This window comes from Panthera tigris, chromosome A3, assembly GCF_018350195.1.
Source record: "Panthera tigris isolate Pti1 chromosome A3, P.tigris_Pti1_mat1.1, whole genome shotgun sequence".
NCBI lineage: Eukaryota > Metazoa > Chordata > Mammalia > Carnivora > Felidae > Panthera > Panthera tigris.
Window position 1 is genome coordinate 117,937,095 of NC_056662.1, and position 23,860 is coordinate 117,960,954.

The 23,860-nt window shown below is 42.5% G+C and overlaps 1 protein-coding gene across 3 annotated transcripts in view; it reads right to left on the reverse strand.

Annotated features, from left to right (window-relative positions):
- The window catches only part of MAPRE3 (microtubule associated protein RP/EB family member 3), a 53,644-nt gene that overhangs the window by 13,978 nt on the left and 15,806 nt on the right, over positions 1-23,860 (reverse strand). The window contains exons 1-2 of one of the 3 annotated variants that reach the window (XM_042982317.1): positions 19,058-19,187; positions 2,926-3,038 (exon numbers count right to left, since the gene is read on the reverse strand). The exons of 1 other annotated variant lie outside the window; for it this stretch is intronic. The gene's annotated coding sequence lies outside the window, so the exon portion shown is untranslated. Of the gene's footprint in view, positions 1-2,925; positions 3,039-19,057; positions 19,188-23,860 lie in introns of those variants that run through there. One more of the 3 variants, XM_042982318.1, reaches the window with a different exon arrangement.

The window sequence follows — 23,860 nt, forward strand, 5'->3', positions numbered from 1 at the left end:
ACTAATTTGAATGTTTGGAATATGTTTTAAGTATTCATTTACTGTCCTGTTTACCTGCAGTTAATCAGAACAGAACCCCTCTTGATCTTCAGTTTCGTTGAAAATCTTGTTGAAAGGTCTATTAAGGCAGGGTAGAATGCACAAAATTTATTACTAAGGACTTTCCAGAGCCTCAGATTCACTCACTTACTTACCACCATTTATGGAGGTATATTGCAGGCATGGAGCCAGGCACAGGGCCTCTAGAAAGGAATGGGATCCAGTCGGGGCCCTCAAGGCGTTCACGGATAGGGTGGGAACTAGGCCAGTGAACAAATAGCCAAAGGGCTCCACACTATGCTAGAACCCCACAGGCAGGAAGGGCATGCTGTTGGAGCAAGCCTGCTTCTGGGGTCAGGGAAGCCTTTGTAGAGGAAGCATAGTTTGATGCGGTCTTGAAAGAGAAGGTCATCGAGCCAAGAGTTAAGAGGAGAGGAGACTAGGGGGAAGAGGGCGAGGATTACAAATAGTTCACCCAGAATGCATGCTGGGTGCCGGCGGAGATGAGGTTAGAAGGGTACACAGGAGCTACAAACCAGGAGCTCCGTAAAGAGGTTAGGGGGTATTACATCCGGGGGGAAACTCAAGGAAATTTTGTTCCCTTGTATATAACATATTGGTAACGATACAAAAATACTTGTAACCATACTATAGTTAAAAAACGGAGCATAATTTCCAAATCAAAATTGCAGCAAATGAAATTGCAGTGAATAGAAACTGCATTAAATTTGTAATTCTTGAGGCTTTATTTTATATTATCTTTTCTAGTAAAAATTGAAGAGATTCCCAAGTGCTGCTTGCAGAAATCAGTGCCCTCCAAATTTTTGGAAACACTTTATTTTGAAATAATTTTAGACTCACAGTTGCAAAATAGGACAAAGAATTCCCATGCACCCTCATCCAGCTTCCCCAGTAACATCTTACATAATAATTGTGAAGGCCAGGAAGTTGACATTGGTACATTATTAACGAAGCTATAGACATTATTTGGATTTAATCAGCTTTTACATGCACTTTTTCTTTCTTTCTTTTTCTTTCTTTTCTTTCTTTCTTTCTTTCTTTCTTTCTTTCTTTCTTTCTTTCTTTCTTTTTGGTGTACAGTCTATGAAATTTTATCACATGTATAGATTCATGTAATCACCACCCTACTTGGACACAGAATGCTCTATAACTTCAAGGAAACTCCCTTGTGTGGCCCCTCTATAGCCATGCTTCGTCCCCAACTCTAACCCCTGGCAACCACAGATCTGTTTGCCATCACTATAATTTTATAATTTTAAGAATGTTATATAAATGGAATTATATAGTAACCTTTTGAGATTGGCCTTTTCTCCCCTCAGCATAATGCCTTTGGGGTTCTATCCAAGTTGTTGCATACATTAATAGCCCTTTTTGTTGCTGAGTAGTATTCCAAACAATGGTACAAGTATGGATATGCCACATCTTATCCATTCACCCACTGAAGGATATCTGAGTGTTTCCAGTTTGGGGTGATTACTAAAAACCCTATGAGAACTTTCCTCAGTCTTCTCTTGCTTTGTCCATGAAAGTGTGGCTCTGGGAGAGATCTCGCCATGTTTTTTTGTCCTCTGGAACCACAAAGCTGGTTGGGGTTTGTAGCTGGAAGGCCCAGGCATTAGGTTTGGGGACACAGGTACACAAGCAACTCTTTGGACTGACTATTCTCAAAACTATGGGTTTGCTCGATCTAAAGACTGGACCCCTGTAGGCCAGGTTCTTGCTTCTTATATACATTTACTCTGTAACTCAAATTTGTGAACTTATCTTTCTAGATGGCCCAATTTTATCAAGGATACTTTAAAATTATAGTGATCAATTTGGGGAACCTTCAATATGAACAAAATTGAGAAGTGCTTTAGCACAAAAAGGGGACAAAGTTTCAAACATTCAATTGTTTGCAGGGTTACTGGGGCTGAATCCACTGAGGTTCAGAACAGCCTGTCTGAATTTCTACCCAAACCTACACAATACCCTCTTAAAGCTAAAGAAGGACTAAAGTAGTCAAAAACATAACAGAGAAAGGACTCATCATACTCTGAACAGTCCTTATAACACCCCTACCCTTCAGTCAAAAAACCCAGTGGGTGGGGATATAGATTTACTCAGGACCTTGGGGCCATAAATAGAATAGTCATCTCCTGACCAGAACCAAATACTCTTATCTCCAGTGCCTCCAGAGGGTGCATATTTTACAGTTACAGATACATGTTTTGCTTTCTTTAGTGTTCTGTTAGGTCGAAAGGGTCAACATTTGTTTGCCTTCTTCTGGGAAACTCACCAATCTACCTGGACTGTTAAATGCCCTAAAGATTTCCTGAGGCCTCTCACCTACTTCTCACAAGTCCCCAGCCACAACCTTAAAGACCTTAAATTTCTGCATGATTCTTCCTGGATGATGTTACATTGTGTTCTAAAGACAAGTAAACTCTAAGACTGATTCCAGCCATCTGCTGTTTTCTCTCAGAAAGGGCACAGCGTTCCAAAGAGAAGTTACAATTTGGTCAAAGTAAAGGTTATTACCCAGGACATGATTTATCCCCAGGAGGTAAATCCTATACTTTTGACGGACTCCAGGCCGTTCCCAACTTTCCAACTTTTCTAAATCATCACACTTATAACTTAACCAAGCCCTCAGTCTGCAAACCTCTTCCTTAGGAATCTAAACATGAAGAGGCCTTTTGCAAATTAAATTAGCCCTTCAACATCTTCCCACTCTGGGCTTACGTAGTTATCAAAAACCTTTCTACCTATTTGTACATGTGAGATCCGGACAAACTTTTGGTGTTTATGACTCAACTTCGTGGGAACCATCAGACATCAACAATCTACTGCAGCGTCTCTTCCCCTGTGGCAGAGTCTACTCACCTGTCCTAAGGGCAACAGCCCAGCAGCTAAGTTATTGGAGGCTTCTGCACACTTCGTTTTAGGGTCTCCTTTAAATTGGATGGTCCTTCATGGTATACAATATTTGTAGCTCACTGAAAACACACAACATTTCTCAGTAAGTAGGCTTACCACCAGTGAAATCCTATTACTTTCTCCTCACATATTTTTCTATTCATTGCAGTAATGCTTTGAATCCTGCTATCCTACTTTAGATGTCATGTTCTCAATGAGGGGATTTTGGCCCATCGGCTTCTGCTCTAGGAAAAAGAGATCGTTAGATAATTCAAGAAGGAGAAAAACCTGGCCTCGATTTAAGAATCAAAACCTTAGCCACTCAAGGGGGAATCAGGGTTGCTTTCTTTTCTCCTCAAGCCTTCTCAGTTCATGCTTTACAAGAGGCCTGGAAAGTAGGGCAAATCCTACTGAAGGTGGAACAGACAGAATGCAGCAGGCCAGCTGGGGGATGTGAAAGAGAGAGGTCAAAGGTGACCCCACAGTTTCTGGCCCCAGCCCTGGAAGGATGGAGGAAACTACAGCAGGAGCAGGTTTAAGGGTGGGGTGGAGACCAGGGGCTCACTTAATATCATACATGAACACTGGGAAGAATAGGTAGGGGTATTAGGAAACATCATATTTAATGGAGCACAATATTCCATGCTTTATTATAAGATTTTTTAAAGTTTGTTTGAGAGAGAGAGAGAGAGAGAGAGAGAGCACAAACAGGAGGGCGAGAGAGAGAGAGGGAGAGAGAGGATCCCAAGCAGTCTCTGTGCCACCAGCCCAGAGCCTGACGTGGGGCTAGAATCCATGAAACATGAGATTGTGACCTGAGCTGAAATCAAGAATGGGGTGCACTGAACCACCCAGGCGCCCCTTCCATGCTTTATTAAATCAGTCTCCGGTAGTTAGACATTTTTGGTATTTAGATAGTGCTAGATGTAACATCTATGAACATTCAATTTTTGTCTAAATATACTACTACCTGTGGGGAGGGAATTACTATGTCAACAGGCATGGCATGTTTTAAGGCTTAACAGTTTTCTAAAAAGACTGTACCTTTTATTTTCCTTCCAGAAGGAAAGAGTGCTTATTTCACTACACTCTCACCAACACGGAATGTTATTATTTTAGAAAATGTGTTGATTTGGGGCACCTGGGTGGCTCAGTCGGTTGGGCGGCCGACTTCGGCTCAGGTCGGTCCGTGAGTTCGAGCCCCACGTCGGGCTCTGGGCTGATGGCTCAGAGCCTGGAGCCTGTTTCCGATTCTGTGTCTCCCTCTCTCTCTGCCCCTCCCCCATTCATGCTCTGTCTCTCTCTGTCTCAAAAATAAATAAACGTTAAAAAAAAATTAAAAAAAAAAAAGAAAATGTGTTGATTTAATAAAAACCAACTTTTTGTTGTTGTTCTTTTAAAAAACATTTCTTTGATTACTAGTGAGGGAGAATATTATTTCCACATTTATTACTCATATAAATGTATTCTTTTGTGAACTGTCTGGGCTGTAGAGTTTGGGGAACCCACAGGTCATTGATGTGGTCTAAGAAACATCTGGATATTCTGATAGTAAATTCTCACTATTCACACCTTTACTGAAGATCTATCTAGGGTTCTGGGATGGATTTGTACTGACCCCAGATTTATTTATTTATTTGTTGGTTTGTTTGTTTATTTATTTATTTATTACTAAATGGAAGTTACTTTTTTTTTTTTTATTTTTTTTTTATTTTTTTTTATTTTTTTATTTTTGGGACAGAGAGAGACAGAGCATGAACGGGGGAGGGGCAGAGAGAGAGGGAGACACAGAATCGGAAACAGGCTCCAGGCTCCGAGCCATCGGCCCAGAGCCCGACGCGGGGCTCGAACTCACGGACCGCGAGATCGTGACCTGGCTGAAGTCGGACGCTTAACCGACTGCGCCACCCAGGCGCCCCGGAAGTTACTTTTTTTTAAAAAACTAAATCCCTGATACTCCATGTAATTTATTCTGAACATGAGATACTAGAAATGTCCCTATATGAAGGTTTTGAAGATTCACTTAAGGTAATCATAAAATGAAAGAAAATACTGTTGCTATACTGCAGCTATGCTAAAATGCATTTTGGTTTGAAAAAAGTGGACGTTTGGTAGCAATGGAGAAAACGCACATGACCAGGGAACCAAGATCAAGCTAGACATTACCCTAGATACGCACCCCCTTTATATTTTTGCCTAGTACATGGGGGAAAGGGGTTAAGAAAGGGAAAATGACTTAGGGTTTCCCAAGATTCTGCTGAAAGTAGGAGAAATAGAGAATTAAGAAAGCAAACTTTAACTGCATCTCCAAAAATAGGGAGCCTTACAGTGTATTTCCTAAGAAATATATTGGCATGTTTAGCTGTGTGAACAGACAGCATGGTACACACACAAAAAGACTCCAAAGGACCCAGCTCCAGCCCCGCCTCTCATGATCTGGGCTCTGGGCAAAGGTGGCCTCTCGAGGCCTCAGTTTCTTATCATGAAATAGAAATGCCTTCCGGACATCACTCACTATGTGTATGGCTCATGGGCACCCAAAACACAGATGCTGTGAACAGACCATTCATGGAAGGAGTACAAATGGCTAACAAACATGAAATATGAAACGTGTTCAACTTTACTAATGATTTCTAAGTAGCTATGCTGCTGGACCGTCATGAAGGTTAAAGCTAACCTGAGTGGGGCACTCGCACAGGACCTAACCAATCCAGCTCTATCGTTACAGTTATTGGTGAGAGGCTGGTAAAGCAATTCTGACGGAGAATTTTTAAGTCTTTGACATAGAACCAGTAACAATGTAATTCGGTAGGGAGAGGCGGTTGGAGACTCTAAGTAATACAGTTAAATACAGTAAGTTGTGAGTGGATCTATTTTGTGGATGTCTTACGAAGTCGCATTCCAGAGTCTGGAAAAGTAAGGGATCTGGGTAAAGGCCCCGAGGTGGGCATTTAACAGCAGTGACTGGCCAGGGCATCACAATCCTGCTTTAGCTGGATTTGGAATAGGGGCTTCATAAATTTTAGTTTCTCTTCCTTTCTCTTCCCTTGTGGTGGTAATAACCGACAGTAGCTCCAAACCATGCCCCATAAGGAGAGCTCACGCGGAACTCCGTTTCCTTAAGATAGCGCTTCTCACGTCTTACGCGTCACTTCTCCGGAGGTCAGGGTGAGGTCCTAAAGCGACCACCAAAATAGGATCCTTATCATTTCCTTCCTGGAACCAGAATTCTGGAATTTTCCTTTTCTTATTTTAGAGGGTCACGGTGTGGTGCTGAGATCTGGCCTGTGTTCCTGCACCGAGCACGAGTGTTGCTTGGATTCATCATTCCCTAATTTGTTCACACGTGAATATATGTCTACACTCATGAATATTTGATACTATGTACCTACTATGTACATAAAGATGACTGGGCCAGAGGAATTCTTCTCTCATCCATGGATGGCTCCTCGTTTAATGAGTAGGACTGTACACAGTGGCCAACTCCTGACTAGTTAATAACTATCTCAAAGGGTAGTGACGTCTAGGGATGATTTACTCTTTTGACCACCTCCCCGGGAACCTGCAGCATGTCACGAAAGCGGCTTAATATGATTAAAACGCCCCCCAAATCTCCTGATACTGTTTTCTTAGCCCTCTCTCTGTTACAGATCATGAGGTAGGCCTGTGAGGCTACCCTACTTGAGGTACCTCAGGGAAGAGTGATGTGTGAAGATACAGGGAGGGCTGTTTCGAAAGAGGCCAGATACCGGGTGCACCTCAATTCCAAATAAGCCAGGCTAGCCCTGAGTTAAGACTAACATGGCAACAGACGATGGCTTCATGGTGGCAGAAAGAACTTCCCAAAAAAAGGACAGATGAGTGAGGTCTATGCTCACCAGGGACCTCACGAGTCCTCTGCGGTGCCTGCCAAGATGAGGACCCACACGTGTGCCTGGGAGCACAGGCCACCCTGAAAACCCCTACCTCCAGGCAGCACTGGAGAAGGGTGGGGGCTGGTTGAAGCTCTCAGCATCCCTGCTCTGGGTTCCCAGAGGCTGCTGAGCACTTCAGAATCTGGTCCACGCTAGCTCAAAGTTAAATCTGTTAAATGGTCATAGGATAATAGCTTACTGATGAACAAACCAACAAACAAAAACCTTTTATTGAGAGTCCGGGGAAATGTGCTCTTTTAAACGTGGTTGGTCAGAGTGTAATTTAGCACAGTCCTTCTGGATGGCAATTTGGTTAAAAAAAAAAAAAAAAAGACATTAAAAGCCTTTACATTTTCTATATTCTCTGACCTAATTTCTATTTCTAGGAATTTTGTACTAGAGCAGTAATTGTGAGTATGTGTAAAACTTTAGACGTAAGCATATCTATAATAATGAAAAACCGGGAACAACTAAAACGATGAACAATAACGAACAGTTAAATAAATCATGGTACATCTAAACTACAGCTGCTTAAGACAGCGCTGGCTCAGCGCCCATTCCCAGCACCCTTCTCCCTTGCCTGTCTCCGCTAGAGGGGTCAGAAAGACGAAATACTTTTTTCACAGCTTCTCTTATAGCGAAGAGCCATCTGAGACATGAGGTTAACACCCAACTGGCTAAGGGGCTGTAACGTCCTTCACGGTGTCGTGAGCTGTGGTACCGGCTCGTACCTCCTACTTTCAGACTCCTGCCGCATGAGAAAAATGCCCCTATTATTTGTTGAGGCCATGCTTAGTTTAGATTGGGGTTTGCTATTAACTAACACTGCTAGTTGTCCTTAGAGTTTATTGTTATTTGTATCAAAACACAATCCCGACTGATAAAGACGTGGAAAGACGTTTACAATATATGAAGCAAAGGGAAGGTATTACAGAGCAGAAATATTCCAATAGGCACAGAAGAATAATGTGAAGATATGTTCTAAAATAATAATTGTGGTTCTATCTGACGGTAGGGTTATAGGGGATTTTTATTTTCTTCTTCAGGTTTACCTGGATTTTCTAAATTTTTTACATTGAACACGTGTAACTTTTGTGACAAGAAAAAAATTCAATAAACATATTTTTAAAAAACAGGGCAGAGAAGTATGGAAGGAAGCTTGTGGTCAGTCAGCCAGCAAGAAGTCACTGATAATAGCTGCCAAAATAACCACTTAAAGGCTTCTCTTGCTTTTTGTCCGGGTGGTTCCGACTTCTTTGAAGTGGTGGTTCGAGCCCTTCCTTGCTAGTCTGTCTGGTGATAAGAGGTCCGCACCAGCTTGTCACCGGGCGGCCGAGACCTGGTCCCAGCAGCAGGCTGCTATCCTCCGGGATGGCCAGAAGAGGCCGTGAGGGCCTCCGAGCTCTCCCTAGCTCCTCTCTCCTCTTCACTGTGGGCCTCCCTTCCCATCGCCTCCCCTCTGTCTCACATTTTTTGCTTTCTCATAAGCTTCTTGGCAGAATCAAATGAGATAACCTATCTGAAAGGACTTTATACGTTACAAAGTGTCACAAAGGGCAAGGTATTTTTCTTTGTACTTTATACTTTGTTCTTCCTTCTTTTCTCTCCCTGTTTAAAAATCTTTCACTCTTCTTAATCTTCTTCCGTCTTTCCTTTTTCATTCTTCCTCCTGCCTCCTCTGGCCACGGCATAACAAGGACATGTGGGGCCTCCGCAGCCCTGTATCTGTACTTTAATCACATTTCACGTGACCTTGCACTGTACTTATCCGTTCATGGGCCTCTCGTCTTTGTTCACCAGTGTGGTCCGTGAGCAGCGACCATGCCTTTATACTCCCGACAACCTTTCATAACACCTGACTCAAAGTACACTCCTGGCGAATGTTTGTTTGCCCGATACTGCGAACTACACTTCTATTGTTTTGTTATCTGGATAAAGCACAATATGACACAGAGACACTCATTTATGTGTAAAATCAGCCATCCACAAAATGAGTGGAGATGTGTTATTTGCATCTTAAAAATTAAGGTCTTATGGAATCTTTATTTTTATGAGCCAATAACTGAGAACTGGCAGAAAGATTAGTAAGTTGGAAAATAATTTTTTTCTTCCAAACTGCAGTTTAAAAATACTGGGGAATGGGAACATTGATAATGGTAATTTAGAAAAAGTGTTTTTTTAATGGCAAAATATTAGAACTAAATTATATTTTAAATCTGTATTATCCACTGAGACACTTTATTCTGTTTTAAGTTTATTTGTTTTGAGACAGAGCAAGTGAGCAGGGCAGGGGCAGAGAGAAAGGGGGAGAGAGAGAATCCCAAGCAGGCTCCATGCTATCAGTGCAGAGCCTGATGCAGGGCTTGATCCCACAAACTGTGAGATCATGACCTGAGCTGAAATCAAGAATTGGATGCTTAACTGACTGAGCCAACCAGGTGCCCCACCACTGAAATGTTTTTAAAAAGTCTGTGAGGATCCGTGAAATGCTGCATTGAAAGTGCATGTCGTGGGAACCAATCTTATCCCTCCTGCTTTGGCCAAGTTGTTAAATCATTGCTTTTTCTCACCCAGCTCGTCCCAACCATTCTCACTGACTTCATCCTTGTCCAGATTGTTGTCATTCTGTGACCAACAGTATTCCTCCTCTAGTCTCCTTTCAACTTTGTGGCCCCTCACTGCAAGACAAACTTCCCCAAAACACTGCTTTCATCAAACCCCTGCAAAGCTCCGGTGGCCTTTTATGTCTATCTATAGGATAAAGACCAAAGGTCTTGGCCTGGTGTGCACAATTTCACTCCATACCACCCAACCCCTCCCCCCGCATTCTTTTCTTTGACTTCTCCACCCTTTAAACCCTCAGCTTCAGACTGTTGTTCTCCTTCTTCCGGTCCTGATATTGACTCCCACCCTGCCCTTACTTGTTCCTGAATGCCCTACTCCTTTTAAGGTGATGCTTCTACCCCCCACCATTCCCAGGAGCACTGGCTGACAGTGTCAGGATCCCAAACTGCTGTGACAGGCTATGGCAAGAGGCTAAACCACTCAAAAGAGATTCAGATGAGGTTCTGAACTTGGATCTGAAAAACCAAATGGAAGGAAGACATTAGGCCGATGACATAAGGGTTTGCAACAGAGTGTGCAAAAATACAGAAGCCTTTTAAACGGATACGGGCTTGACGGGAGTTGTCTTTGTGATGGAACTGACAGAAGCTGGGGAAGGGACCGCACTGACTGAGCCCTTGGCATGCGCCTGACCCCCTGTGCGTTTTATTTATCTCATCTGCTCCTTACAACGTGGGGAGGTACTAACGGGCTGAAGGCATCGTCAGCTCCATTTTACAGGCTTCATGTCTACTTCTTTGCAGACCACCGTTAAAGTAACCCCTGACTCAATGTCTTCCCAGCGTCTTCTCATTGCGCCTCACTGAACTCCCTGCGACTGGCACCTGCCTGCCTTTCCAGCTTCGCCTCCCATCACCTCTCGCCCTTCTCACTACGCCATGTTCCAGCTGTAAGACACCGTACCAACTGAGACAAACTTGGGAGCCTTTTGTTCATGCTTTTCTTCCTTGCCATTGATCTTCACCTGGTAAATGCCCACCTAATCTCAAGATTCATGTCAAGTGTCAACTCACCTGGAAAGTTGGCCCTGATTCCTACTTCTTTCTACTGGGCTGGGTTAGGCTGGCCTTCTAGGTATTTCTGTAATACTGTGTGGGCATACGTCTAATGCAGACAGTACTTGCCATAATTATTTCTTCCACTTCACTATGAGCTTCTTGAGGGCTGGCATTAAGTCCTTGCATCCCTAATGTCTAGTATGGTGCCCAGCACGTGGTACGTTCTCAGCAGAACAGAACTGGGGCTCAGAGAGTTTAAGTAACTTGCCCAAAGTAACAGCTGGTTAGAACTGGTTTGAAGCCAGATAAGTGATTATAAGATCTTTCTAGGATAATGTTCCCCCTTCTCCCCTGGAATACTGAATTCATGGAATACCAGTTCATGGGCAGCCTATTTTTAGAATAACAAAGTGACTGTGATGGTGAATGTAGCAAATATACTCATATTAGGTTTTGTGAGGATCTGCTGGAGAAACTGAGGGTTTAGCTTAGAGATGGAAGAAAAACTTGGGGTGACCAGAGAACTGTCTTTAATTACTTGAAGGGCTATGAGGGGAAGAGTAAAGATTAGATTTCTTCTCTGTGGTCACAAAGGGTAAAACTGATCAAGGTTTAAAAGTATAGAAAGACAGATTTTGACCCACTGAAGAAAAACTTTCCCAGCAGGGCTAGTTAAATGCAACAAGCCTATCCCAGGAAGGGGTGAGGTCCTATCATGGCGGGTTTTTAAGCTGGATGACACCATGTGGGATGTTCTAGTAGGGTCAAGAACCAGGTGGAAGGCTGAGCTGAACTAGGTGAGCTTTTATTTTTAGGTGTCCTCTTAAGGTCCCTTCAACAGATGCGGATTCTATTACTCTGTCCTGTCTGCCCTCTCTAGCTATTGGCAATCTCTTACTCCTCCATATTTAATAAATTTTATGAGTTTACACAGTTCATTTGGTGATTAAGTACATATGTAGCTTGCCACAAAATATTTAAGTTACCAATCCTTTATGTTTTCATTTAATTTTTTCCCAACATATTCCTAAACAGATACACCCCTTGAAGTCACGGATCATATAACATGTATTAAATATCTTTGGTCTCACATATCTACACTTGTTCAAAATAGAAGAAAAATATTTTAAATGTTCACTTTGTGACTTGACTTTAATTTGTCTGTTAACAGGATTGTCTTTTATCTCCTAAAAATTCCCTAGGAAAGAATTAATTCTTCATTAGCTACTTTTCCTCCAGGTATTTTGCTATTCCTTTTAACAGCTTAAAAAGGAAACATTGGAAGAGGCAGTCTCTGCTAGTTAAGGAAATGCTTGTCATTTATTTATTTATTTATTCATTATTTATTTATTATTTATTTATTTGTTTATTTAACATTTATTCATTTTTGAGAGACAGAGTGCAAGTTGGGGTGGGGCAGAGAGAGAGGGAGACACAGAATTCGAAGCAGGCTCCAGGCTCTGAGCTGTCAGCACAGAGCCCAACGTGGGGCTTGAACTCACAAACTGTGAGATCATGACCTGAGCCAAAGTCGGACACTTAACAAGCTGAGCTACCCAAGCGCCCCAAGGAAGTACCTGTCTGTTTCCTATGGCTGCCCAAGGACCCTAGAGGCAGGAGCTCCTCCATTTGGACCCACCAGGTTCCAAGAGGACCAAATACACTGACAAGGATAACAGAAGGAATAGAGGTAAGAAGCAGGCATGATTGGGCCAAGCAGTCTCAAGAGACAACACTCCCATTTGCTGTCTTTTCATTGTCTTCAATGGAAGAAGAATTGTGGGCTAAGCCCACATATCAGTTGTCCCTAAACAGAGAAGGCTGAGCAGTTATCAAGGAGAGCTTTTCTAAACACACATACACACACATACACACACACACACACACACACACACACACACAGCCCTCTAAAAAAAGGCTCAGGTATGTGGAAAAGCTCCCCAAGTGGTTCTGATTGCTCTCCCACATTTGAGAAACAGTTTTTCCTCCTAACCCTATCATTAAGGAAGAGCTTTCCTGGGGTGCCTGGGTGGCTCAGTTGGTTGAGCATCTGATTTCAGCTTGGGTCATGATCTCACAGTTTGTAAGTTTGAGCCCTGCGTGGGGCTCTGTGCTGACAGCTCAGAGCCTGCTTCGGGTTCTGTGTTTCCCTCTCTCTGCTCCTCCCTTGCTCACACTTTTTCTGTCTCCCTCTCTCTCAAAAATAAATAAACATTTAAAAAATTTTTTTAAAAAAGGAAGAGCTTTCCCTTCCTATCCCATTATTATTATTATTATTATTATTTTTTTTTTTTTTTTTTACTTACCTCTTTAAATCAGTATAAACTCATAGATTATTTTACGGGTTATAATATGTTACTATCATTTGTTTTTATGCTCAAATTGTCCTGGTATTGGCCATTGGAGCCCCTTCCCATGTCCTTTTGACACATTCCCATCATTCTTGGAAAAGTTCCTTACTTTCTGGTGGAACAAGATGTTCCAGGCTCAACTTGTACTTTCCTTGCCTCCATCTTAAAAGAAGCCATTTCTCAAAGGATTCCTGTTCTTTTAGGGGAGAGTGAAAACCACTTTTGAAGACTTAACCATCATATTAATATTTATGATAAAAGCGGACCAAAGCAAAGTCAAGAAAGGACAAGAAAGATCCCTTCTCTGATTATGACTAATAAGCAGAGGTCAGCAATTATGAGTTAGAGCCCCCTCTTTCTTTGTAAGTAAAGTTTTACTGGGATATGGCCATAATCATTCACCTATTATTATCTAAGACTGCTTTCATATTACAATGTCAGAGTTGAGTAATTTTGACTGAGACTGTATGGCTTGCAAAATGTAAAATACTATTTGGCCCTTGCAGAAAATGGCTGCTGATCCTTGCTAACAAGTATTTACATGCTGTAGACAGAATCCCTTTCAAGAGGAATAATGTGACTTGGAGATACTGTAAAAAGATTAATATCTCTCCCTATGTTTCCCTAGATGTCACCAGGCAGTACTTTTATCAATGCAGAATAAAATATAAAATTGTAAAAACTGTCATACAGCATGCTGTAGAATCTGGTTGTAAAGGCAATTATAAACATCAGGGTTGGTTATTATGGAATCTAGAAAAAATGATAGCTGGAAAGTAAAACTATGTTAGTACGATTTTAACACTGTCCAATGAAGTGGCACTCTGTTTAGTTGACATTGGTATTCTGGTCACTAGGACAGAGCAAAGCAAGCTCTGATTACCTTTCTGATTGTCAAGTCACCATGACATAGGAAAGAAGTACATCCTTTTCTATATTAAATTTGCTTTCTGGTACCAGTGTGCCTAAACAAATAATAAGTCAGGTTTTTTTCAGGTCTCAGTGACTTTAAGGAGAACTGAACATTAAGGTATCAGATCTAAAGACCTGAGAGGGGTGCCTGGCTGGCTCAGTTGGTAGAGTGTGAGACTTTTGATCTTAGGGTTTTAAGTTTGAGCCTCATGTTGGGTGTAGAGATTACTTAAAAATAAAATCTTAAACAAAACTAAAGACCTGAGATGCTAGGTCCTGAACTGTGTAAATTCTCTTAGAACATGGCACACAATAAAACAGTCAAACTGACGGATTATTATATATTTTTCAAAGTATGCAGATGCAAAAGTATGCTGAAATGTTGGACAGCTCCCATTCACAAAGTTTAGGGCTCCAGCCAAATCCTGGGGGTATCCTGGGAGCATTCCTAAAGTCAATATTCCCAATAAGTCTGTGTCTTGTGGGAGAAGCCCACCCTCTACCCAGGAGAGCATGATTCTCAATTTGTCCATTACAGTCCTGGCTTTCCTCCCAGACATTAACGTTTGGACCTGACCAGGGGCCAGGACCAAGCTGGGCCTAGAGTAGTGGGATAAAGTGCCAGAACTGCTCTATCTCCTGAATCCAGCAAACAGAGTTGGTAAGGCTGAGAAGGGAGCAGAGGGCTCAGCAGCTGGTCCCTAACTTGGCCATTTCACTAGACAGGAAGTCATACCCATATGCACCAAGTAATTATAGCAGAATGTATTAACATGAACTTAGGGGCAGAGGCAGTGTCTCATATTTGTATTTTTAATTCCAAAGCATGGTCCAAAGTAGGTGCTTGATGTTTGTTGAATGACCTGTCTTCTCTTCCCCTTAAATAACCCATCTCCAACTCATAGAATAGGTCAGTATGTAAAAAACAAAATATCTGGGGGTGCCTGGGTGGCTGAGCATCTGAATTTGGCAGGTCATGATATGGTAGTTTGTGGGTTTCAGCACCATTATCGGGTTCTGTACTGACAGCTCAGAGCCTGGAGCCTGCTGGGGATTCTGTGTCTCCCTCTCTTTCTGCCCCTCGCCCACTCACAGGCTGTCTCTCTCTCTCTCTCAAAAATAAATAAACATTACAATTTTTTTTAATTTAAAAAATTTAAAAAATTATCTGACAACATTACTTGGTGAGAATGAGTGTCCTGCTTCCCTTATGACTTTAAAATCACATTTTTGGTTAAAAAGGAAATTTATATAGCTTTTAGATGTAAACATAATAAATACAAACATATCTCCGTTATTCTTCTCCCTTAATTATAGGAGGAATAGGTTTATGATTTCCCCAAATCATGAGATTCAATATTTATACATATCCACTTTCTCATTGGAAGTTGGCACAAAGGAAGAGTGTGTGTGGGGTGGTGGTAGCGAAGGACAGGGAACCAATTCTCACATGTGTGGCCTAAGAAGGCCAAGGTTAAGGTCGAACATGATTTATGAGAGTGACTAGTTTCAATGAGGGAAGGAGGGGAGGAATGCCACTAATTTTAGAGGATTGGAGAAAATACAGAGAGTTGTTACCTGTTTACATTTGGCCTAATTTAGAGTTTGAGAGTCTGATCCAGATATGTAAGATAGGGAGTAGATGCCTAGAGGTTGCCAGGGCCTCTCAGAGAGATTGTTTAGGTAATCCTGATTGCAGGATTCTGGAGGGATTAGGGATAGAAAGGAGATACTATGGACAATGTGTAAAAATTAACCCATTTATTTTACTTCTGTAGGGTTCTACAAAGTGAATGAGGAGTTTTATTCTGTTTTCAAAAACAGTAGGAGTTACTTTCAAGCAAGCAGACATGGATCATAACTATGGAGCAGTGACTTTTAATAAAGCGAATGGCAGTGACCCACAGACCTTTTGTAGCCAATTACAATCTCCAAAGTCTTCTTCTCCCTACCACCACTGTCAAGCTCTTTATGTTTATAGTGATCAAGGCTGTAGGCAGTATTGGTCCAGCCACCACTATCACTTTCTTTTTGCTACTGTCCTTCTTCTAGGACTAGACATGCCAACTGATGGGTAGGCTGAGCCTCAGCGGCAGACCTGATTGTCCCTGGGGTTGATTAACTAAGCCTCCCCAGACTCTGTTTTAGATCTCTTAAATCTGGTAACTATGCACTGTGCACCCACTGAGTGTCAAGGACAGCGCTGGGCACTGGTGATAGGCAGATGAACAGGATGAGTCCCCTGCTATCAAGGAGCTCATAGATGAACTGTGGAGACAGACATACCAATGACAACGTCATATACGAGAGCTATAACATCAATCAATTCCTCCCTGGTAATTATTGGAGCAATTCCTCTCTTGGTGACTACTTTAATTGTTATTAAGTTTGAAAAATTACAAAAGCAGTATTCAAATAACACAGATGGTATAAAATTAAAAAGTAAAGTTTACTGCTATCAGGTACATATATTCTTCAGACCTTTTAATATATGTATTCAAAACATATACACATATTTATTCCATTGTTTAAAGAAAAACAATAAAACCTTGTGACTTTTTTCCTCTAAAAATATCGTAGTTACTTTTCTATGCAGTATATAGAGATTCACCACATTCTCCTTGATGATTACATATTCTTTTGTATTCAGGAATAGTTAATTTCTCTGAAAAGGTTAGGGAAAGTTTTGAGCAAAAGGTGATTTGTGATCTGGGCCTTGAAGGAGGAGCTGGAGTTCATTTAGTAAAAAGCAAAGCCAAGAGATAATGCTTGCGATGTATGAAAGGTGGTTCAGGGAGTGTGGACAGCCTGAGCATGTAAGAGAGGTGTGGAAGTACACAATCTCTTTGGGGACCACCAGTGGTCTGGTGAAGACATGCTGTTCCTCAGACTTTGGTGTGCATCAGAATCACCCTGGGAATTTTTTAAAATTGCAGCTGTCCCATCCCCTACCTTGAGATTCTGATTCAATAGGCTGATGTCCCCCAAAGTCTTTGCTCTTCACCACTACACTAGACTGCCTTTCCTTCTATGAGGGTGTATTCCCCTCATCCTTCATAAGGCAAGGAAGGTAACTGGAGGCCAGAAAGTCCCCATGATAATGGAGTAGAAAGTCCTGACACGTGGGGTGCCTGGGGGGCTCAGTAGGTTAAGTGTCTGACTCTTGGTTTCAGCTCAGGTCATGATCTCATGGTTCATGAGTTTGAGCCCCTCATTGGGCTCTGTGCTGACAATGTGGAACCTGCTTGAGATTCTCTATCCCCTCTTTCTCTCTGCCCCTCCCCCACTCACTCTATCTCTCTCAAAAAAATAAGTAAAAACATTTTAAAAAGGAAAAAAAAGGGAGGCTGCATGGTAGCTCAGTGGGTTGGGCATCCAACTTTGGCTTAGGTCATGATCTTGTGGTTTGTGAGTTCGAGACCCACGTCGGGCTCTGTGCTGACAGCTCAGAGCCTGGAGCCTGCTTCAGATTCTGTGTCTCCCCCTCTCTGCCCCTCCCCTGTTCATGCTCTGTTTCTCTGTGTCTCAATAATAAACGTTAAAAAATTTTTTTAATAAAAAAATAAAAATAAAAAATAAAATAATATAAAAAGGAAAAAAAAAAAAAAGGAAAGCCCTGACACCCTTATGTTGTTCTCTCACTTAGTCATCTCATTCTTAGCCTTCTAGCATCCTCTCCCCACCAACTCTTCACTTTGTAATTTTATATTGTCTTTCATTTGAGAAGTTCAAAGTATTCCCAATGCTAACCTCATGATTAAGCAATGGAAACTGGTAATAACCTCATTTTATAGAAGGATAAACAGAAGCACTGGGGGACTCCTATCATGTTGAGTCAAAATTGAAGCTGAGAACAGAATTCAAGCCTGTCTCTCATTCCATTCATGACACTATTGTCCTTTCCCTTGAATTATGCGAACCCTGTATCACTTTTCTCATTAACTGAGGCAAAGTATGGAAAGCATCCTGCATAGGGCCCAGTTCACAGCAGAGAAAAGTCATTTCTTTCCTTGACCACAACAAAACAAAGGCTGCTCAGGGCCTCTGGAGCTTAGTGGATGTTTCTTGATGGTCTGCAAAACAGTCATCAGAAATTCCACATAGCATTTCTAGCCTGGGTGACTCAGTCAGTTAAGCGTCTGACTCTTGATTTCAGCTCAGATCATGATCTCATGCTTCGTGAGATCAAGCCCTGCATCAGGCTCTGCACTGACAGTGTGGCGCTTGCTTGGAAATCTCTCTCCTATCTCTCTGCCCCTCCTCTGAGTGCGCTCTCTCTCTCAAAATAAACAAACTTAAAAAAAAAAAAAGAAACTCCATGTAGACTTTTCTTCTAAGGGTGTCAAGAAAAGCTTTAGAATGCCATCAAATAATGAAAAAGACAAAGAGAGTTGCATCTCAAGGCTTCACTTCTGTGTCAATTTGGGAGATAAGGATGCTGTAATTATAGAGCTGTTTATAAAAACAGTTAAGGAGGTGAAGCTGTCTGCCTGGCTCACAGGAAGATGAATAATAAACCTGGGATTTCACAGTACATAAGGTGCCGAGCTAGGCCACAACTCTTCTCTAGATTCAAGGGGATACAAAAAGAAGAGCAGGGTTATTCTTCTGCTAAGGCGTGGCCAGGGTCACATTTGGCTTTGAATGAAGCCCTGCAAACCAACGTTCCCCCCACCCCAATACCTCAAGAAGGAAAACTCTCCAGAGCAGAGGTTCTCCAATTTTACCGTGCACAAGAATCATCTGACTGGTGCTCCATTATTAATGCAGAATCCTGAGCCTGTGCCCTGAGAGAGACAAATATGGTCTGGATCTCAGAAGTCTGCGTTTTTCACAGGCTTTCCTCACGAGTCTGTGGCAGGACAACACTAGAGACCACCCTGCTCTAGGGAATATGTGCAAGATTTTCCCATTTACCAGCTCTGGGGCAGAAATGCTGCTGTCACTGTGAACCAGTCAGTGGCCTGACCAGCATTAAGCTGAGTCATGGGAAAGCATGAATCTTATACTGCAGGCTCCCCTCATTTCCAAAAAGCTTCAGTCTCCTTTCTGGTTGGATTCTAGAATGTTGTGATGGGGTAAAGCAACTTCAGAAACAAATACAAAGAAATACGCTGACTTCCTATATGGATGCTGAAAAATATTTCAATGGAGGGTCACAGCTATTAATGATCACTTTAGCTAATTGGTTTCTTTTGCCAACATTTAAAAAGAAGCCAAATGTACACAGTGTTCTTTCTTGAAGATCACGTATGCAAATGAAAAAAAAAAAAGAGCTAGAGACTAGGGCAGATATTACCTCACACCATTCCAGAATGCTGAAACACTGCAAGTCCTTGTATTAAAGAACTGTCCAGGAGAAGCCTCCCTTTCCATCAAGTCAGGATGCTGGGCCCAAGAAAGACACTGGCGCCCATCACTGTGGCTGCTCAGCCCAGTCGGCCAAGAGACACACTATGTAACAATGGCCTCAGTCCTTAGAACCCAGCCCCCAGGTGGCCCCCCTGCCAGGATTGACTACAGAGAGATGCCCCAGGATGATGGGCTCTTTTCGTCCCGTACCTTGTACCTTATGCTCTAAACTAGAGCAAGTATCCAGCAGGCTGCTGCTTTTTAAAGTGCAATTCATTAATTGGAGTCTCAGACCTCTGTGTTATAAAAAGAGGAGCTAAAGCAGAATTAAGTCGTTAATTATTTGGCAAGGTTCCGAGGCATTTGCCATAACTCCTCGTCGTGTCTTGCAAGCATGCAGGACACTTCTGATGCCTTGTCCTAGAAATGAGTTTGAGTGGTTAGGAACACAAACATTGCTGTCTTAAGACTCTTCTCTGGTTGTCAAATTTCTTTGAAAAATTCTCCAACTTTATGTTCAGCCATGAAAAACTTTCAAAATGGTCACAAGTGTTTTCTAGTAGATCACTGTAATGCTGTGAATTAATTATCTTCCCCACTCCCAACTCTACTTCTTTGAAGTTGGCATGACTTTCATCCATAAATATGAAAATAAACGTTAATAATTAATGTCTTCTCATCCTTTTCCAAGTAGGAAGTTTTATTTACTTCTTAGGAAGAAAGTATTATTTCTCAGAGCTAGAGAGACAGGCAGAAGCAGAATGAAACTGCTTCTGATGGTCTAGATGAGGATTCAAACTGCCTCAAGTCACTCCACCTGCCTTCAAGAGTAACTATTACTGGACCGGTCTCTCCTCAATTCTTGCTTCTAGATGGAAACCTGTTCCAAATGGTGGCTCTTCAGCTCCTTACTCTCCCTTCTGACCAACACTCTGCACGAAACACTTCCGTCTTTTACGATAGACCCATACATTTCTCATACATTTTCTCACATTCTCTGTAGGTCTCCCATTACAATGACCTCTAATCCCCGTACCATGTACACTTCTTGTGACTCATCCTTTGGCTCATCTTCAGGATGCTGTGTCTCCACAGGCACCGGCTTTATGACTGATGGCTGCATGAAATGCCCTACAGACCCGTTTAGCTTAGTCTGCCCGATAAGGACCAAAGGTGAGTGCTGTGGAAGACTCCCCGCCGCCGACACACACACTGTCACCTTGAAAGCTTAAAGGGAGAACTTCACTTTGCCTAGCTCACACCCATACCCCCATCTTTTTACCACAGCTGACCTCAGCCCTTCTACAATTTCTGCCTAAAAGAACCTGTGGGGGCAATGCATTCCATGTTTCCTGCCTCTGTTCAAGAAAGTCTTCCTTTGATATTTTCTTTCTTACGTGAATAAGTTCATCTAATTTGAACACATAGGGATGTGGTGAACAGACCCACCGTTCCTATTCACACCCTTTAGGATTATATAGATGGTGGTAGGCCCTCAAATGTGTCCATGTCCTAATCCCTGGAACCTGGGAAGAGGTTACCTTAAATGGCAAAAGGGCTTTGCAGATGTAATTAAGTTAAGGATTTTATGATGGGAAGATCATTTTGGAATATAGGTGAGCCTAATGTAATCACAAGGGTCTTTATAAGAGGCGAATGGGTGGGGTCGAGAGAAGATGTGATGATGGCAGCTGAGGCTGGAGGGATGCAGGGCCCCAAGCCAAGGAGTGCAGGCGGGCAGTTCTAGAAGCTGGAAAAGGCAAGGAAATGAATTGTCTCATAGAGCCTCCAGAAGGAACAGAGCCTTGTCAGCACCATGATCTTTTTTTCTTTCAGTTTTTTTAAATATGAAATTTATTGTCAAATTGGATTCCATACAACACCCAGTGCTCATCCCAAAAGTCAGCACCATGATCTTAACCCTCTATAGTAATTTCCTCTGGCTGCTGTAACAAATTACCACACTGTGGTAATTCTCTCACTGTTCTGGAGGCCAGAAGTACAAAATCAAGGTGTCAGCAAGGTTGTTCTCCCTCCAAAGGCTCTTGGGGAAATCTGTTTTTGCCTCTTCTAGTTTTTGGTGGCTCCAGGCATTCCTTGGCTTGTGACCACATCACTCTATCTCTGCCTCTGGTCACCCTGTCTCCTCTTCTCTCTCAAAACTTCTGCCTTCCTCTTACAAGGATACATGTGATTGCATTTAGGGCCCACCCAGGAAATCCAGGATAAACTCCTCCTCTCAAGATCCGAAACCATACCCTTCCTCATAGGAAGTAATATTCATTCTTTCAGGGCATCTCAGTGGCTCAGTCAGTTAAGCATCCAACTCTTGATTTTGGCTCAGATCATGATCTCATGGTTCATGGGATTGAGCCCCACATGGGGCTCTGTGCTGACAGCATGGAGCCTGCTTGGGATTCCCTCTCTCCCTCTCTCTCTACCCTTCCCTCGATAAATAAATAAACATTTTTTAAGAAGGTAAAATTCATTCTTTCATCATATAAGGTAACATTCATAGGTTCTAGGGAGGACTTTTGGGGAGCTAGCATTCCGCCCACTATTTTGGACTTCTGACTTCCAGAACTGTAAAACAGATTTAAATTGTTCTAAGCCACAAAGCTCATGGAAATTTGTTGCAGCAGCTAGAGGAACCTACTCCACAGACTGACCTAGTCTGTCCTCAGCTGTACTCTAAGCTGCAGAGCCCCTCTTTGCTCTCACTTGTGGAGGTTTCTCCAGGTTATGGTGATTGCCTGGTGGTCTTGGCACTGGTATGGGCCAAACCTGAGCTGGTGGAGTGGGTCTCTGGAACCTATTTCTGCTGGGTTCCTTCTGTGAGAATGGCCTCACCCACTCAGACCCACACTGTCAGAACTCTGCCTGGCTGTGTTTGCACATGGTGAAATGAGATGCATGGAAGAGAATCGAGAACGAGAACATTGTGAACCATGTCAAGACCTAGCAAGATGGCCCAGGTGGGATTCTGACTTAGTTTGGGGAAAGGCCAAGATTCTTCCCCAAAGGGAGGAAAAAAGTTTCAATGGCACATGGCTTTTAACAATCTGTCTCAGGGCTGATGCACATGTATCTAAATGGTACTAAGCAGCTGATACCCAGGCTAGGGAAGGAAGAATTTAGGATGTCCCTTCTATTTCTTTACACAAATTTCAGCAAAAATAGGCAGTTCGACCAGTGATATTGGGCACTGAGACACCTGTAGGTAAGCTGAGCTACGCGGGAGTTTTATTTTGATCTAAAACAAGTCATTGTCCCTAGGTTTCAGTTTTTCCACAAGCACAGTGAAAGTGTCTTCTACGAATGAGTTCAAAACAAAGTCCCCCAACATGTTATGTCAGTGTCTTGGAAACAGTGCTACTGGGGACAAAACCAAATACAATGCTATCTGGAGCAATGGGAAGTGCTTTCCACATGTGTCCTACACTGGGATTTAAAAGTGACTGCTGGAAAAAACTGTAAATGGATAGGATTCTAATGTAGTTAAAAACTGGAAGAAAAGGCAGTGATATGGTCACTGTAGTCAATGGCAATGACAGCAACATGTTTTCTGTAGGGAGGGCTTAGGGCTGGTGGCCTGGTGGGAAGAGGGAGCTAGAAGTGGGTCTTAAAGCTGCCTTGCAGGACTAGCACCAATTCACATTGGGATTGTAGGTTTCCTTGGGGTGGCTCTGGGAGAGGGGCAGCGCCTAAGCCACCCCATGGTTGCCACTACTATCCAAGTAGTAGAATTACAAATGGGTTTCATGTTTTCATTTACTCTTTTCTATCTTTTCCAATTTTTTTGCATATGAAAAATAATAAGCTGTCATGTTTTTAAAAAGAAATAATATGCGTGTAGGGGCACCTGGATGGCTTGGTTAAGTGTCAGACTCTTGATTTAGGCTCAGGTCATGATCTCACAGTTTGTGAGTTCGAGCCCTGCGTTGGGCTCTGTGCTCACAGCGTAAAGCCTGCTTGGGATTTTCTCTCTCTCTCTCTCTCTCTCTCTCTCTCTCTCTCTCTCTCTTCTCTGTGCCCTCTCTTCTCTGTGCCTTCCATTATATAAATATATATATGTATATTTATATGTACATATATACATATATATATTTCTGCTTAAAGTGTTTCTGTAGTGTTTTAATTTTAAAATATTTTTAAAGGCAATTTTGACTTACACTTGCTATCCAAAAAAGGAGATTTGAGGATTGCTATACACTAAAGTTTTTAGTTAAACACACATTATTCTTAGAAGCTTCTCTGAAAATATGGGCAAGTTAACAGTGATTTCTGAGAATTTTTTTTAATTCATGGGAAAGCTAATGCATGGACACAAATCAGGGGTGAGAGTGGGACAAGCGATCCCAAATTCCTAAAAGTGTCCTTCAGAGAAACAGCTGGAGACCCAGCAGTCTTGGAGGAATGCCTTTCCAAACCCCCAGTCCCCACCATTGGGAAGGGACCGGAGGGGAGAGGCAACGGCCGCCCAGGGACAAGCTGTCATCGAGGCTTCCCAGTTGTTTCTCTCAGCTCACTTCATGCCTACAACAACCCAACTGTGGCTCAGATACCTGGGAAAGCTTCTGAGAGAAGCTGACAGGCAGCCTCTTTGGAGAGACAGTTAGAAAGGGCTGCCAATTCCAGAAAACCGAGCTGAAAGCAATGTATAAATTAAGATGCTTCACAGTTCTGGGAGCTCTAAAACAACTAGCTATTTCCTTGTCCCCTCCCACCCCCCAAAGAGGTCATCTGCTCC